Source organism: Neolamprologus multifasciatus, chromosome 3, assembly GCF_963576455.1.
Source record: "Neolamprologus multifasciatus chromosome 3, fNeoMul1.2, whole genome shotgun sequence".
NCBI lineage: Eukaryota > Metazoa > Chordata > Actinopteri > Cichliformes > Cichlidae > Neolamprologus > Neolamprologus multifasciatus.
The window spans coordinates 33,464,493-33,482,629 of NC_140441.1; the positions used below are offsets into that span (position 1 = coordinate 33,464,493).

Here is an 18,137-nt window from a genome sequence, read left to right on the forward strand (position 1 = left end):
CATGAAAAATACTGACATTTTGTGTCTTGGGAGACGTTCTGTGTCAGAATATAGATTGACAGACCACGTGACTTTCGCACATTGCTTTGTGGGTACCCGTGGCAACAAAATCAAAACACTGCATCGAGCGCTAGTATTTCCAGGACCGGTAATCATTAATTCTGCGTTTTTAATCCCTACTTGCATTTTATTTGCCCCAAAAACAGTTATGTACAAAACGACGGAGAACACGGCAGGTCCGTACGAAGACAGACTTGACGAAAAGGCAAAGAAAAAAGGACGAGGAAAAAAAATCAAAGGAGTTAAAGGGTCAGACCCATACAAGCATACAGAGTGGAGTAAGGATGTTAGCGTGCTGCCCAACTTTCATCACGCACATATTTATTATTATTATATGGTCCTAAGTTTCAGTGTATACACTCACAAAATGTTTAGTAACTTCAGATCCCTGCAACAAGCCCAGGTCCAGTTTACTTTGGTGATTTGGACTATTCCATTTCACAGCTGTTTCCCCCCTTTTTCTCCTGTACAGGCCAACGCATCTATTTGTCATTTCAGGTTGTAGAATTGCACAACATTTTCAGATCTAAAAGAAATAAAACGAGTGTTTTGTAATTCATTCAATTTGTTGTCTTTATTTATGACTGGCATTATTCTTTCATTCTATTATAGAATCTTACAAGAAAGAGGCAAAATGTAATGTAAATGTAAAAATCCAATGTGCTTTATTAGCTGATTCGGTAAAAAAACAAATCAACAATGCAACAAAAAAAAAACAACCCCAAAAACATTGCAAAACAACATACTGGAAAACAGTTATTCATCACTTGATTGCTTCAATATGACTCTTGGGCACATATATGCGGGACTTTTCGTGGCTGTTTTGATATTGCTCTCTCTCTCTCTGAACCAATCAAATCTTGCTGTGGTAGCAGCTTTAAACACGGTATGACCCAGGTTGAGAGAGGGTGCCCAGTCTGGATCGCATTCCTGCATTTTGTAGGCTGGTTTTCCTACAAAACACAACAAACATTAGCCCGCAAAGCCACAGTGAACAAGCAGCATAGCGCAACGAATTCAATTCAAATCAATATAAGACTTATTTGTAACCTACATCAACAATTGTGTTATGATAACTACAACAGAAGACTGACCTTTGTGGAAATGCTTGGAGCAGACTAACATGTGAGCTGGAGTGTTCTGGGACGTTATATTTGGTCTTCGAATGGCTGCAATCCAGGCCATCCGTCGGCTCTTTGTTACTTCGGAAACATGGCTTAAACAATTTCTCTTCCACGACGTAATCCGATAACAACTGATCTCTTTACCCATCGGCTTCCCGTGGCTGTCATGCGACCGGCTATTGCAGTTAATAATACAACAGCTTCGTGCTATTTTTTGTGTTTCTTTTTATCTCCATGTGACTGTTTTAATGTTAAAGCCTGCGTGCGCTAGTACCGCTTGCCACTCGTTCCCAGAATCCTTTGCGGTTTTACCCCTGAATGACGTCACATTTTCAATCTCTATATATAAAAGTGGATGAGACTGACTTCCCATCTGCTTCGATCAGAGCCAAACTGGATGTTGTGATATTAGTCAGTGCTTTAGCTGAATCTTCTTTAGACATTTAATGTGTTATGTTGATTTCATTTGATAGATTTTTTTCCCCCCTAAATACTTACTCACTGTTAATTATTAGATTTGCCAGGGTGATAGATCACCCAGTATTAAATATTTGATACATTTACATTTGATGAATGAAAATGTAAAAGGTAATAAAGAGACAAGGAACTTTGCAACGTCTCTGTCGGAAACACCACAAACACAATCAGTGTCTGATCCAAGCAGAGCCAAAGAGAGCTTAAAGGGGTAATCCATCACTCGTTCTCACATTGACACTACATAACTATTGGCCGATATATCAGAAGATCTGATTGTTTGAATCTAGCTAAACAGTAGTTTGTTTTGTTTGACATTTAACTTACATGAAAAAATATACAGTGACTGGATACATCCACCAAGCACCTCGATTCTGAAGGATACCTGCAGTCCATTCTCATTCCCGAGGCACAATATACTGACGATTTGTCAAGTCCCGCAGCGTTCCTGAGGAATGCGAAAGGGGACCTTCCGCATTCTTATGCTACGCGCCGGGTTATGGATAAAATCCAGTACAATAACGCTCCCAAGGTAGTACTCATTCCAGCCATGTATTCCAGTCCTAACGCTAACCAGAACCTTATCCCAAACCTTAACCAGCACTTTAATCATTTTAGATAGTGTTTTCCAAAACGATTTAAGTAAAATGAAAGTACATATGTAGATTCATTCCAAATGATTCTCATATTTCCTTTTTTTTTTTTTTTTTTTTGATCTTGTAATCTAGGGACGTCTTGGGTGCCTGGAAGTGTAATATATTGATGATTTGTCACCTAGCATAAAATACTATGCTTTGGGAGTAAGAACGTGTTAATACCTGCACACAGATCTGCTTCTGATATTTTGATGTGAATACCAACCAGAAGTCTACTAATATTCCTTATTTCAGTTTCATATGTTTGTGAAACATATTACCCCAAATGGTAGAGAATTTTCCAAAAAAAAAAAAAAACATAAAATAAAATCGGGATCTAGATCAACTCCAGGAGTTAATCACTTCTGCAGAAAGGTTTTAGTTACCATAGACTGTAAGATGTTGCAAAGACTGGCGATCTTGCAGAGACACAATTTCAGAAACTATAGTTAGATTAACACCAAGACTTTTCCCATCATGCTCCAGATGAAAATTTACCACAAAAACGCTGATCAATGGATCACATACAGAAGCAGGTTTTTGTGTTTCTACTGAAAAAACAAACAAACAAAAAACAATACAAAAGTGTTGATTTAACTCGAGCATCAAGACCCTAACCCAAGACAGTATGAGCATTTATGTACATTAAAAATATAACTGTGACACTGAAACTGTTGGAAAACTACTTCAGAGTAAGATTGACATAAGATGTCCATAACTAATGATCTATTATACAGTCAAACAAACAAAAACTGAACGCATAAATTGAACCAACCACAAAGCTCTTTGTCAGAGGTAATTAACAGAGACACAAAACAGACAAACAAATGACTAAGACAACGGATTAATCATCAAAACTGATTTGTGTCAAATGACTAATCACTTTAATTGTTAAAAAGGAAAAAAAAGGTCTCCTCGAATCTGCTCCGGCAACAAATATTCAGCTGCTGCTGCTGCTGTTGCTGTTGTAATTACTCGTGATAATTAGGAGGATCTAAATTATTTTGTTGTGCTTTTGTCCCGACTCACACAAACATGTCGGCTTTCCCTCACAGAGGCGTGGAGCTCGGGCTGAAATGAACGTTTCACAATTGCTGACAAGCTGATGTTTCGCAATTAATTAAAATCTCAAGCTACAACTGGGCGCAATAATTGTTCCTTTGCTGCTGGATGTTCGTGTTGTGGAGCCACTGCTGTGTGTGTGTGTAAACTTAATGTTTAGTCTGACATTTCAAACAAAGCTTCCCGTCAGGAGGAAAAGGGAAACGCTTAAATAAAAGTGTGTGTTGGGGGGACGCAGCTTAATATGCAGGAAAAGCCGTTGGGTCCGCGGTGGCGTGCTAACCTGTGTGCGCACTCATAAAAACAACACACGCGCACGTTCTGCAGCTCCATCCGTCTCTTCTCACTTTTTTAATTTGTTTTTTTATTTCTTCTGTTATGTGCTCTCATATACGCGCGCGCACGTGTCTGCATGAACACAGAAAAGCACAGTCTAGCCCCACGTGCACGCCCGCCCCCCTAAACCCCCGCCCCCAAAAAACACTGCACAACATCCATCTCGCACAGGCAAAACGCACGAACGCGCAAGAACCGAGCCTTCGGAGACCAACACAAACTCTGCAGCCCTCCTCTCTCTCCTTCTCTCTCACACACACACGCGCGCGCGCACTCCCTCTACACCCCCTCTCTTTCCAGCATTAGTCAATAGAGTCAGGATACATAAACCACCCACCAGTCACCCAAAGCATCTCCCAGCCAAACCCTACCTCTCTCTCTCTCCCTGCAACAACACACATACAACCCGCAACAGCCTGAGCAAGAACAGGTCAAGAACATTCAAATTCATTTAATTAAATCAGACCAAGTGCCCAGAATTCATAAACACGCCACAGCACGAATTCAGGTAAGCAGCACATCCAGGTTGGCTTATCAGCACGTATAAAAGCAGCTCCAGCTCAAGTGTGAAGGTGTAATACAGTCAGAACATGTGGGAGGGATGGACGAGAACTGTGGCACAAATTCAGTCTTTCTTTGGGTTTAAAGCACATCTGACACACTCCGGTCTTTTTTTTTTTTTTTTTACTTGTTGTTGTTGTTAAGACCAGGCGTGTGGAGGAAGATCTTAGTTGAGGACAAGCCGTGTATAAAAGCTGTAAAAGTACCAGCTTTATTGGCCCTTCATTGCTGCTCTTGCTTATGTTAAAACTGACGCTCCAATACCATGGCCGACGTTTAATTTTGGGGAAACATGATAACAGGTACAGCCGAGCGCTGGCGCCGTTTCCAGGCAGCCCTTCAGTTATCTTGTTTATTTTTAAAAAACCGGCCACAGCTTCAGTCAATTAATCAATTACGGACGCTTACAGGTGTTAATTCGCGCTGTTTGCCGGTTTAAGCCGGATTTAGAAGAAGAAGAAAACAGTCAATGTTTGGTGGCTCTTACCTTTTTGTCCGGAGACCTTGTTTCTCCGTTGGTGTGGGGAAAAAAATAATAATAATAATAAAAAACGGCCGCTGCGCTCCTCCAAAATGAACGTTAACTCCCTTCTCCCTGAAGGTCTTGCGCACTTCACGTGCGGAGCTTTCTCACTCTCTGCGTTCTCTGCGCTTGTCTGTCCGTCTTTCTGTCTTTTCTTTTCTCGCGGGATTTCCTCCTCCACCTTCCAACCGTCTTCTTGTGCTTCTCCTCCTCTTCTTCTTCTTCTCTGCTTCTTCTTCCACCACTTTCTTCTTCTTCAGCTCGTCCTCCTCGCGCCATCCGGACGAAGACGGAGCGGCTCGCGACGCTTGTGCTCGTGCTGCTGATGCTGCGCCTCCATCCTGACGCCGGCGGCTGCTTCAGCGGGAGATAGCAGAGATGCTCCCTCTCTCTCTCTCTCTCTCTCTCTCTCTGTGTCTGAAATCTAAATCCTGTAGCTACAGGTGATAAAAAAAATTTTTAAATCCGAGATAGAGTCTTAGTGCAGCCCACGCGGTTGCTTGCAGGGTGTCTTGTTTCCACAGAGAGGCGTCGGTAACCGGTGACACGGACGAGATACCACTTCACGTCCTCTCGCTCTCTCTCGCTGTTGACCCCCATCAAATGAAATGGTATAGATCCACTCCATTTCCACTCCACTGCATTTGGAATAGGAACGCTCCTCTCTGTTTCTTTTTGATTTACATGGTTGTATTTTTCTTTTTTGTGACAGGCGTGTTTAATAAAGACTTTGCACGTTGATGTTTTCTACTCAGCTCAACAAATATTTGATATCCAGCACTTTAATCGTTATATTGTGGAGTTGTTAAAACAGTGGTGCTTCAGCATTTCATTACACAGTTAAGGATCGTTATGCTTCTTTCGTTGCAAGGAATACTGAATTATCTTTACCCTGCATTTATTTGTGACGTTTCTGACAAATAAATGCAAACTAAAGGATGGATAGATAGATCAATAGACAGTTGCAATAATTTTTAAGCATGATAACTTCATAAAAGCACAACACAAGGGGAAAGCATGACATTTAAGTAAATCTGTCAAAAACCAAAAAGAACATTTCAGAAAATAGCACACATAAAGCACGTTTCATACAAATAACTATTCAGAAAAGCAATGAAAGCAAAAACACCCGATTGCATCGATTTTTTTCATAACTTGTTCACTACACCAAAATAATCCAACTGTTTAGTTTTTTTTGTCTTATTTTCAATAAAACCTTCTGTTTAAATTGATTCTTAAATCACTTTTCACCCCTAGAACAGCCTGTTGACTGAGTATGTGAAATTCATTTTACATTGTGGGCCACATACAGCTCTCTTTGATCTTAAATGTGCCAATGAAATCCCTCTTTCTGCTTCTGAGAAAAGTGCATTTTCAACAGTATGTCTCAGTTTTTTCACATGATAAAGAAACATTGCTGAAGTAAATGAAAGAAATCTGTCAGCATGGCTGTTTGGAGTTAAATTATAAGCAATAAATGTGTAAAACTACAGAAAAAGTTCTGGTAGCTCGATGACTTGATTGTGTGGAATCTCTATAAAAAACACACATTTGGAGAGTCAACGGTGACAAAAAACAAATGAGTAGACTTCAGTTATTTGGGGTTTTTTTTTGTCCGTGTAGTATGAAGGACTAGTATTAAAACACATTTTTAAAGTCCAAAATTTATGGCTTCGTTAGCATTTTGCAAAGCCCCCCAGTGGGCTGTATTGCCGGACTGATTCTGGTCCCCCGGGACTTATGTTTGACATCCTTGCTGTAGACTGATAAAAATCTGTGATGGTCTAAAATGTTACACAGAGGTGAAACTGAAATATGAGTATTACAGTCTTAATCCATGACATGTAATCTGCTACCCTGCACCATCTCTGTCAACAGGATGGATTTAATGTCGTGGATTTGTTTAGCAGTTGCACAGTTTAATCAGCTGCATTACTTTTGCTGTTCCTCTCCCTATAGTTTAAACATTAGTAGGCAACTAATAGGTGCCTGGAATCTGATCATTACTGACCCTTTTGAAGGTTGCTTTTAAATTTCTCTTCCATTTTAAATTTCTCTTCCATCCTTAGGACTAGCTGAAGTTTTCTATTTGATGCTGGACAGTGTTTAGAGACTTTCGTCCATGCTCTTCTTGCTAATTAGAGCTGTCAGTCATTGCCAGGGGGCGGGTCTCAAGTGCAGAGGCCAGCTAGAAATTTGAGGGTGCAGCTTGAATGCTAAGGAGGCTTTGAAGCAAAGGTCCAGTTAGACGTGCACTGAAATTAAACGGTGACCTCTTGTAGTTAATTAAGGGCACAGTAGCAGTCCCCTTTATGAACTACAGAAAATAGAGACTGATAAGTTTGAGAAGATAACTATTTTCATTTTATTTTATTTGAAACAAAACTGGTGCCTTGTTGATTTTCTGATGCCTAATGATCAACGGGTAAAGATTTACTGTGACGGACTGGCGACTTGTCCAGGATGTACCCCACCACCTCTTACCCTATGGCACCAGCTGATGGATGGTAAAGATTCATAATAAGAGGTCACAGGTGTGTGTAAAGTGTTATACTGCAGCTGGTTGTAATTTTCATGGTGACTGCTGTCCTGTCAGAGGTACACTAATGCCATAAAGCGGCTTGTGGTGCAAGAAGTTGTTAATACTTAAAGAGAATATCTATTTTCTAATTACAAACCATTGAAACTGTAAAAGAAAATCCAGGAATATCTTTAAAAAAAACATGTAAAGCACTAGTTAAAGACTTCAGGCTGAACCAAATCTGGTTCACTGGAGTTAGACAGGCCTCAGACGCCTCAGACAGGTGTACACACAGATTGCAGTTACACAAGACTGAGACAATCATGTGTTCTCCCACCTTGATGTAAAATTGAAGCTAGCCTTTATTGATTCCCTTAAAGGGATCCATTGTATTTAATAATATTTAATTTTAATTATTAGGAGCATTGAGCAAGCATTGTGCAGTTACCTTAGGATGTTTGGAAGACTGTAAAGGTCAAATCTCAGACAGGAAACCAAAAAAGAACAGGAAAAACATGCAGACTTGGTATACACTTGCTGTGAGGTGATATTGTTTGCCACCTGGCCATGAGTTCTTATTGTTTTCAACAAGACTTGGTGTCCCATCAAGACTTAATATATTGATTAAAAACAACCCCAATTAACCAAAAAAGTTTGGATATTGTATGAAATATACATTAAAAAATGCAAGAAGACGTTCTCTCTCTTTTCTCTTTTAAAATCTTTAAATACAGCAGCACAGACCAGACTGATGTGAGACTACATTCTGTGGTGGTCTTGCAGAAGCACCTTGTTTGGTATTGGGGTTTACCCAGAGTAAAGCTGACCTTACTTACTCTAGCAGGTCTTAGCCACCACATTCTCTTTTGTCTCTACCATGAGGGGGGACAGAGAGACGAGAACCATAAAGTTAGAAATGCAACATGATTTCAGTGTCTTTTTATTCTGGGGAAACATTTGTCCTGTGCACACACAAAATGTGGACTCGAACTCTAAAAAGAAAACTGCTTCTTTAGAATTGACGTCATTGCCTTTGTAGACCAAAATGTAACAGTTCAGCTACTCCAAATACACTGATGTCGTACCAAATTCACTCCCTGTGCTCATCTCATCTGATGCTAAATGTTCCAAAAGGAAAGAATGAATACATTTGTGTGTGTGTGTGTGTGTGTGTGTGTGTGTGTGTGTGTGTGTGTGTGTGTGTGTGTGTGCATGGTAGCAAGTATAATCCATCATAACGCAGACACCTGGTGCCTCTGCCATTGCCCCTGCTTTTCCTGGACAGTGTGTGTGTGTGTTTGTTCTGCCCAGTGTGTGGGAGTCGGTATCCATGGGACGCCTGATTCAATTACTGGATCATCATGAAGAGATGAATGGAAAGATAGAGAGGGAAGGAAAGAGAGACAGGGAGGGAACAATTGTAGGAGGATAAGATGAAAAGAAGAAGAAGAGTTAGAAATAAGGCCTAGAAAGGAGAAAGGGGACAAAAAGGAGATGAGTGGAATTGAGTCTATCTGTGCGTGTGTGTGTGTGTGTGTGTGTGTGTGTGTGTGTGTGTGTGTGTTTGGGGGGGGGGCGTCACAGCGTGCGAGAAAATTGCTAGATGAAGGAATTGAAAATACATTAAAAGATGACGAAAGAACAAATTGAAGGGAAAGGACTGGAAGGAGGCCTAGACTAGTAGCAGAAAAGCTGGATGTATAACAGAGCCAGGTTGGGGGTTGGGTGGGGGGGTGGGGGTGGGGGGTTAAAAGTGAGAGATGGATAAAACAGTGGAAAGATATAAGAGCGGAGGGAGGCGAGAGACGGTTGTTCATCTCTACAAGTGTGTGACATTTTCCAGAATAGCGGCTCGTTTAAACCAAAGCGTTGCGACGAACAAGCAAGTAGAATCTGGCTCCGATAGATTATTCTGAGCTTAACCAGCACACACACACACACACACACACACACACACACACACACACACACTTTTAGGTATGCTACCATAAAAGCAGAAGGGCAGAAGGCAACCTGCATCTTTATAATAAATGGAGTAAGAAATATGTGTGTTTATAATTTTTCACTAATCCATCTCGGCTGTATGACTTTATGACTCTTACTTTTTCTCAAACATGAAAAGACCAGCTTGCTGTTCAGAGGCCATATGGGGCAAACAATCTTATCACAAAAGCAATTTGTTCCCAAGAGACCCGGTTAACCTCGCTGTAATGGATAATCATTGGTGAACAAACTTACAGTATACACAGAAATTAACAGCTGATTCATCTGATAGTGATTCAGTCTCCACATCTTTCCAGTCAGAGTGGTTTAGAGCCCATTACGATCACATGTTTTCCTGGACACTATGATATCATGTTATCATCATGATATCCAAACATATTTCCTGGGGTTGTTCAAGGAACGCACGTCATTGCTCCTGAAGTGTGTTACACAACGTACAATCTGGGTAACAATTTGTGATCAAATTGAGTAGCTGAGGCTATGGGGCACACCACAGAACATCTGGAAAACCTTGCTTGATCTGATAAGGGATTTTTGCTGCAAAATTTGGATGCGAGAGTCAGAATTTGACATAAACGTGAAAACTCTGATCCATCCCCCCTTTACTAGTGGTTCAAGACAATCCAGGCTGTGTGATAAAATTATCTGGGGGATATTTTATTGGCACACTTTGCTTCTGTGACCATGTGGTCACAAGCTTTAGGTGGTGACTGAAGAATGCAATCTTTCTCCACATGGTGGCTGGCCTTCCCCTCAGAGATAGGGTGACGAGTTCGGCCATCTGGGAGGGACTTAAAGTAGAGCCACTACTCTCTACACTGAAAGGAACCAGTTGAGGTTGTTTGGGCATCTGACAAGGACGCTTGGCGCCTCCTGGTTGACATGTTTCAGGTATGTCCCACCAAAAGAAGGCCACGGGGCAGACCCAGGACATGCTAGAGAGATTGTATCTCTCAGCTGGCCTGAGGACACCCCTTACAGTAGCCTAAGCTAAGATCATCTGATGAAAATGGATGGACGGATGGATACTTTGGTCGCCCTTATCACCTTTTAAATGCCACAGCTCTCTGGGTAATGTGTACATTATTGTGTCCATCTCTTACAAACCACAGTTTGCCATCTTCTGATGGTTGCTTGCAGCATGATGACACACTGCTAAGTTCAGATCATCTCAAACGGGTGTCTTGAATGGACTCTAAAGTCAATATGTGGTGGATCAGGACATTCACATCATGGATTTGCAGCTGACAAATCTACAACAACTGTGTGATGCTGTCATGTTGAAATGGACTGCACCATGAGGAATTAACTTCCTAGGACCTGGCGTCCACATATGGGGACATCAGATTTTGGGTTGTCTAGACCACAATACTAAATTTTGCTCTTTCAAATGAGCCCTATTGCTCAAAGGGGCAATTTGTTTTTTCTCATTTTGTTTTTGTACTTGGGAAAAATGCTGCTGTGTTCAGACACCAAATAAAGAGTTTTGCACATCATTACTGAATTGTGGCTTTATAGTTTTCTATTGAACACTATATAAAATCCCTAAAATATCCCTAAAATTGGGCAGCTGGAGAATACACTCAGTCATTTCCTGTCTCTCTGTATGTCATGTGGTCTCTTGGGCAAACTGTGCGGGGTTGTTCAACAATTACCGGGGGTTGCTGACATACTGGCCTCCTCTCCAGTCTCGGTGGCTCCATCTTCTGAACTTTGCCAACTATTGTAGTTCCTTCTCTACTCATCTCCCCCCCGGTTTGTCAAGGACAACACCGCCAACTCACTGTCATCAGACTGGGCCACTGCTGCCTGCAGCTTCCACTCTTAGCTCCCCCCGTTCCTTCTGTCTGACTCTCACCCTAAGACTAAACAGCTCTCCTCTAACTGCCTCCCAACCGTGGCTTCAGTGTTCCAGCTTTCACTGCGATCCATCTCTCTTCTCTTCCGTTCCTTCTCTGGCTCATCTCTCTTAAAGGGCTGCACTGACTTGGGGCAGCTCATTAAATTTAAAGTGAATTAACTACAATAACAAAAAAAAGAGGAATTTTCACAATAAAAGCATACAAACAATTCCAATCCATTTACTAAAAGCACAGTAAATGAAATCACACAAAGCCATAAAAAACAACTTCATTTTGTGGAATGTGAATCATTGTATGCATAAAAAAAGCACACAAAGAAATGCTGCTGTTTTGGCTGTTATATAATCTCAGTTTATTATACTCGATAAATAAATAAATAACAGACACTTCAAAGGGCTGTCAGTGTTGAGGCAGTTGAGTTGATCTCGAGGCGAGAATGAAGTATTTTGCTTGCATTAGTGCATCTTGGATAATTGGTTCCCCACATTGTTTTGATGTCCCAACTTCCCCTTGTTCATACACGCAGGTGTCAAACTGAATGTAACGTCAGCTCAGAGAAACTTCTGCCTTCAGCAGATAAAGGAGAAAAGAACCTTTTAGTGTCAAATCACGTTGTTACGCTCAACTATCTTTGCTTTTTCCCCCCCAAACTTTACTTGGAGAAGATTCTTTCCTTATCTCATTTGTAAAGCAGAGCCATAAGGGTGGATGCTGTACGGTATATATTTGCAAGCACACTGCACAATAACTGCAATATTAGTCCCTCTGTTTTCCCTTTAACCATCACTTTTTCTGACCCAGTACAATTCATAGACTAGATAAATATCGGAGAAGAAACTCTTTCTTTTGCCCAAGTTGAGCCTGCACATTTGACGGGGATCATTAAAAAAGTATATCAATCTTTTTTCATCATAAAATCTGTTTTATCATTCTTTGAAGCTTCTACTTTGCAAACGTAGTGTCCGGTTACACGTAAAAGTAATTAAAATTATGATTAACAGCTGATCTGGAGCATTGAATTACTGTTAAATCTCCTTCAGTTCTCATTGAATTTAAAAGATTCACGTGCAAAGAGTCAAGCACTCGATGCTTGGTAGATATAATGTTCAAGGTGTTCTTTAATCTTTCAAGGACTTGGTCCTGGGAACCCAGAGCCCAAAACATCCTTAATATAAGATAATTAATTTAATTAATTAAGTTAATTAGTTCCTGTCAAAATTACTTTACAGGGTGAAAGGAGGAAGATTGCCTAAACTGAAACGTTTGCTCTCTTTCTAGTTGCGTTACCTTTAGCTTCACCTGCTGGTGAATCTCTTTATTGCACTACAGAAACAAAAGTACCAGTTAAACAGAACCTTGTTTTTGTTTTATATCTTCCTTTTCTCCTTTTTCTGCATTAATTTCAGTATTCACCTTAGATACATTTAGATTTTACTCGACACCCAGAAAACAAATGTGTCATCACATTCTGAGGGAAATGAATTTAAAGGGATCTGTTTAGTGAAACTTCTGAAATTTGATTAAATAAAAGAATTTATCTCACTTCAAAAAATGTCATGCAGGAAGATTAATCTAGAAGGACATCCTCCTTCACGCCTTTCTTAATCCCATTAATTTATGGCTTCTCCTCTTCTGTCTTTCCTACATCTCCTTGTCTCTTCCTTGTCCTCGTTTCGCTCTTTGTTTCATATTTCATTTCCTCTCTCCTCAATAACATCTCTTCCTCCTGCCATCTCTTTCTTATTTTTCTCCATTGGTGGGAGGGTGAGGGGGGGCATCAACCGTGACATTCTGGTTAAACTGGGAGATTTACCTCACTGTTTTGCTTTGCTCTAACAAGCAGCTAATTAGGCTTGCAAGTGCATGTGGCATGTACATGCACAAGTGTTTTGTTTATTCATTTGTGTGTGTGTGTGTCAAAAGGGTAGCTTTTATTGCTCTTGTCATGAAAACACCCAATTAAAGAGTGAAGATTTAGTACTGGAGAAACAAAGCCAAAAGCTTTAAAGGTGAAGAGACAGATGGATATGAAATTAAATGTAGTGCTAAGGAATAATAATAATAATCATGATAGTAATAATAAATGAATGACACAGAGAGCTACGTTAAGCGCACACATCATTTCACCGACAATGAAAATGATTTTGGCATGGACAGACGGGAACATGGACCTGATTAAATCTCCACTGCAGCGATTATGCCATCATCATCATCACAGATCAGTCTAAAAGCAACAACAGCAATCTTAATCTGGCTGCGCTTTTATACTGTAACACGACTCAGAGAGGACACGCTACCCATTTCATGCTCCTGTCAGTTTCTCTAAAATATAAATGATCTTTCCATTTCTGCATCTGCCCTGATTTTCTGATCCCGTTTCAATTGTTTTATGTATAATCTGCAATTGATTACAAATCACTGCAGCTTCTTTTTGATCAAACGTTGAAGTGATTTTTCAGAAAAACTCTGAAACTGTCACCAAACTTTAGCTGAAGTTCAACAACAGAAGCACAGAACATTTCTGCACTGGCAAAGTCAGATTCCAAGTTTATTTAATTAGAAACCAGAAGTCGGAGATATTGAGAAGGGGATTTTATTTATTTATTTATTTTATTTTTGTATCATTTAGCATCACTTCAAAAAGTGCCAGTGTCAGTCAGTGAAAATGCGCATAAATAAATGTTTGTTCAAGTTTGTGTTTTTTCCATCATATTTCATATACACACTTTTTTGAAAGATGTATACCCTAATATGGCCTCAATCTAAGCCCTTAAAGTGAAATGTGCTTAAAAAGAAAGTCACAGAAGTAAAAAAAAGAAAATATCACTTAATATCCTCCAATTACGCTCTAGGTATGAAAGTTTACATTTACATGAAGTTTAATAGGTTCTTTAACTAGTGCTGATGTTACATTACCCACAGTTACCAGATTTATTCTGCTTATTGTAGAATAAGTTGCACATTTCAGCTGTCGTTCCAGTTCAAGCCTGTCTGATGCTCTCTGTATCAGTGTATACACATAATCTCCTTACTGAGTGGCCTCTGGGGTGTGTTCAAATAGTTGCAAGCTTGATATCTTTGGTAGAGGGCAGAGGTTAGAAGAAATGGCTCTTAACTCCATGAGGTCTTTACATAACACCATAAAGCTGGTCTCATGTGAATAGAAGACTTTGCAGGGAAAATTCAGCCGGCTGGAGGATTAGAAACACTTTTCTTTCTCTGTCTCTCGCTCTTCTCTTCCATCTTTTCTGTGTCACTTCTTCCACTTTTTCAAAACTGCACTTCCTGTTCTGTCGTTTATCCTCCCACTCTTCCATCCTTTGTTCGGTCTCTGTCTCCCGGCGGAGTTGTTCTCAATGAAAAAGGAAAAAAAAATCTAATTAGTGGATTACAACAAAGTCACCTTGCTATGATATTTCAGAGAGACACACACAGGCTTATGTCTATCTATGCATTTTGTCTCACAACTACATTTCAGCATCATAAACAAAATACTTGTAGATTGTGTGATTTCAGACGTACACCGATGGATGGAAAAGAAACAACAAAAAAAGAAAAGTTCAAATGAAGATTTAAGCCTATGCATATATCTCCTGGGTGTGCCCAATTCTTTCCAAGGATGTGTGAGAAAAGCTTTTTAAAGATAAGGTAAAGATGTGTGGTTTTCCAGGAACAGTCACTTTTATGATAATTCTCATTTTAATGTATTGTTCAGTTACTCAAATCTCCATAGAGTCGTTTTATCTATTTTTTAGGTCATTATTTTGGTTTTCTGATCCAACCTATAAAAGCATAAAATGACAACCAAAGGCTGCTGTTTGATACTTTGTTTCATTGTTCATTTTTGTTTTCATGTTTGGTGTGGTAAACATTAAAAAAAAATACTTGAGTTTGGTTGGACACACAATTTACTCAGGGTGAAGAAAGCATCCCAGTTTAAACACATTAAGAAGAGCACAGTTCAGCTCGATCCAATGGGCCAGTTATTGGTTGTGCTGGTTGCAGCATTCTCCTGAATGATAGGTGTCATCACTCAGACAAGCACTGATAAATGAGGAGAAGAAGTTAAAACCCAAATCAAGAAAGTTTTCCCCCAAATTTCTCCAAATGTTTCATTATTTCCCTCTATATAATTTACAATTTATTCATTTATTGTTTATCTGTGAACTTCTGTACTGTCACGTCATTCAAATGGCAGTAATAATCAGCGTGATTGTATTCTTGTGTCCTTGATCTGATTGCAAGGTTACAAAATGTGAGAGGTGCCCAAGTGGCTGAAACAACGCCAAGTGCCAGCTTGTGCCAGCAGATGTGACGTCATTTGTGTCGTACAGCAGCGTAAACAGACCATTAAAGTACTGCAAGCTCGCTTTCTGTGCGCACTTCTTCAAATGATCACTAGAGATCTCTTTACTTTGAAACTGAGGGGCAGATAGTAGCAGCTTTCACATGTTACTTTCTGGAGAACATTCTCATGTCAGGGGAGTGTACTGTCCTTAATGATGTTGTGGGTCCTCCTGATGTTCCTGGTGGTGTAAATATCCTGTTGAGGTTGGAAGGATGCTCCTGAGATGAACTGTGCGGGCCATGCTTCCTTGTCACACTGTAACTGAAATGATGATCCTTGCAACTGCACTTCTCTAGAAGTTGTTGATGATATCAATTGAGACCAGATGGTACCTTCACTGATGTAGGAAGGAAGTGTATTTTGGAGTGTGTTGTATATTCCTCTTCCTTGATCTTTTCTGCATTTAGGGAGTTTACTTTCCTCACTCTTCTTCACTTTATTGCCACTTCCCTTCCATTAGTGATAAACCCGACAATCAGAACCACTCATTGGTTTTGGTCCATTGACCTCTGGGTTATGAGCATGCTTCCTCTGCAGAATTAGCTAATAACTCTCTTCTACATATGTTCATTTTAGAGTCTAAGAAACTATGAGGGCTAAAGCCATAAAACTAAAGCTGAGATGAAGATTCGGTGAAGATGTGTAATCTGCAGGTACTGGTCACATATGTGATTTTCTAGGCCCCACTACCAGACGTTATCACCCATAAAAATAAAATACATTTGAACAGTTTGTCAAATAGAGGGTTATCATAAACATCAAGCGACCAAAAGCCAGGATGTGAGATTAGCAAAAATGTGATCAATATTTGCAAACAGTAAAATATGTTACCAAGTGTCAGTTATGGTAATTTTCATAGTTTTCAGGCTGTTCCCTCAGACACTTACCTCTGAAGCATGCTGACCTGTTAGTGGTGAAAGATGAGCAAGGTTTTCCAAGATGATGTTTGGCTGTGATTCAGGTATTGAGGGGAGTGTTGCTTCTAATAATATTTCAATTTAACCGAGTTAAGTGTTGGGCAAATACCAAGATAGGCATCACTTATCAGGAGCAAGTGAAACTGCTGAGCATCGATATCAGGCGGTGAGAGGGTGAAAAAAAGATAAAGGCAGACAAACCAAATTCTGTTATGTTGTATTATATTCTGGCTTCCACACAAGGTTATCAGCCGTCCTCCTTTCACCTGAGCTGGGAAACAGATTAACGTCCCATCGTGAGAACACAGCAGCGCCAATCCCATCAACCCCCGACTTCCTGTGCCCATTATGCTTGATAACAGGAGAGGGAGGAGCGGAAGAGGGTTTTTTTTCATCTGATGAATGCCAGCTCAATTTTACATTTGCAAAATGAGAGCGGACAGATATGGTGGCAAGATGTAAATGCATGCTTGCTTAAGAGAGAACAAAGTGAGGAAGAGTCCAGGATAACTAACCAACGTGGAAAAAAAGAGGCAGTTTCAGTTCCACTACATTTATTTTGGCAGAAATAATCACATTTGCTGAGTAACCCAAGTGGCTGCTGTAGCCGCTGGGAGCTGAAGAGCAATTTTAGGCTGGCAGCTGCAGTGATTAATGTGGGAAGTGACATTAAAGAGATTTTTGAAGAATTATATAAACACACTTATAGTAACATCCAGGCAGGGAGAGAAAAATCATCCTTGGTGTTGGGCTACAGCACATTGCTGTTCAGCAAGACACTCAGATGGAAGATTTTTTTGGGGTTTAAAAAAAACAACCAACACTCTATGTCAGTGTTGTACTACAGCATCAAACAACATCTTTATTAGGGGTGGGGGGAAAATCGATACTGTGTAGTATCGTGATATTTTGTTTGCTAATAATGTATCGATACAGGGACAGCAGAAATCGATATTTTGTTACAAAATGTTTTTTGTGCTCTGACTTCAGAGCATGTTGATCCTTTTTCTGAGCAAGAATCCTGACATTCCTTCACTGTCCAAATGTGTTTAACTTTTTTTTGGCAGCAATAAACATGACAGTTTACTTATTTTAATTTAAGACAAGACTTTTTTATTTAATGTAAAATTATATTTTGTTTTAATTTACTTTCAAATTCTTCAGTTGCTGAATGGGCTGCATAGTTTTCATAAACTGCATAGTTCAGAATAGCTATAATTGTACCAGATGGTTGCGTTCAGTTAAGTTGGACTAGACTGTAATACAAACCGTTCAGTTTGTCAACAATAAAACTGAAATGAGAGAAAGACTGAGTGTGAGACTTTGATATTAGATAAAATGAATATTGATAAAGTTGACCTTTATGTACAGAATCTGAATATCGCAAAATATTTAAAAAAATTGCAATAATATCGTATCATGCGTTAAGTATTGCGATAATATCTTATCGTGGGATGTATGGTGATTCCCACCTCTAATCTTTATATGGAATATATTTCGTTATAGATAAATAAGGCTCACAGATTTTGTTAACGAGCCATGATTACAAGTTTTTGTATATTAACCTGTTATTTGAGAGCTAATATGAGCTGACATCAACATACTGTCAAAGCTCGACAGCTTCTATTTAAGATGTGCACTAGCCAGGTATGGACTCCTATATTTCAGTATGGGTAAGAGAACAATTCAGTTCATCCATCCTTTCTCTTC

At 39.8% G+C, this 18,137-nt stretch overlaps 1 protein-coding gene across 1 annotated transcript in view; it reads right to left on the bottom strand.

The window, feature by feature from the left end:
* Positions 1–5,364, bottom strand: part of trpc5a (transient receptor potential cation channel, subfamily C, member 5a) — a 203,067-nt gene extending 197,703 nt beyond the window's left edge. The window contains exon 1 of the mRNA XM_085153481.1: positions 4,740–5,364. The gene's annotated coding sequence lies outside the window, so the exon portion shown is untranslated. The remainder of the gene's footprint in view (positions 1–4,739) is intronic.
* Positions 5,365–18,137: the final 12,773 nt, after the last annotated feature.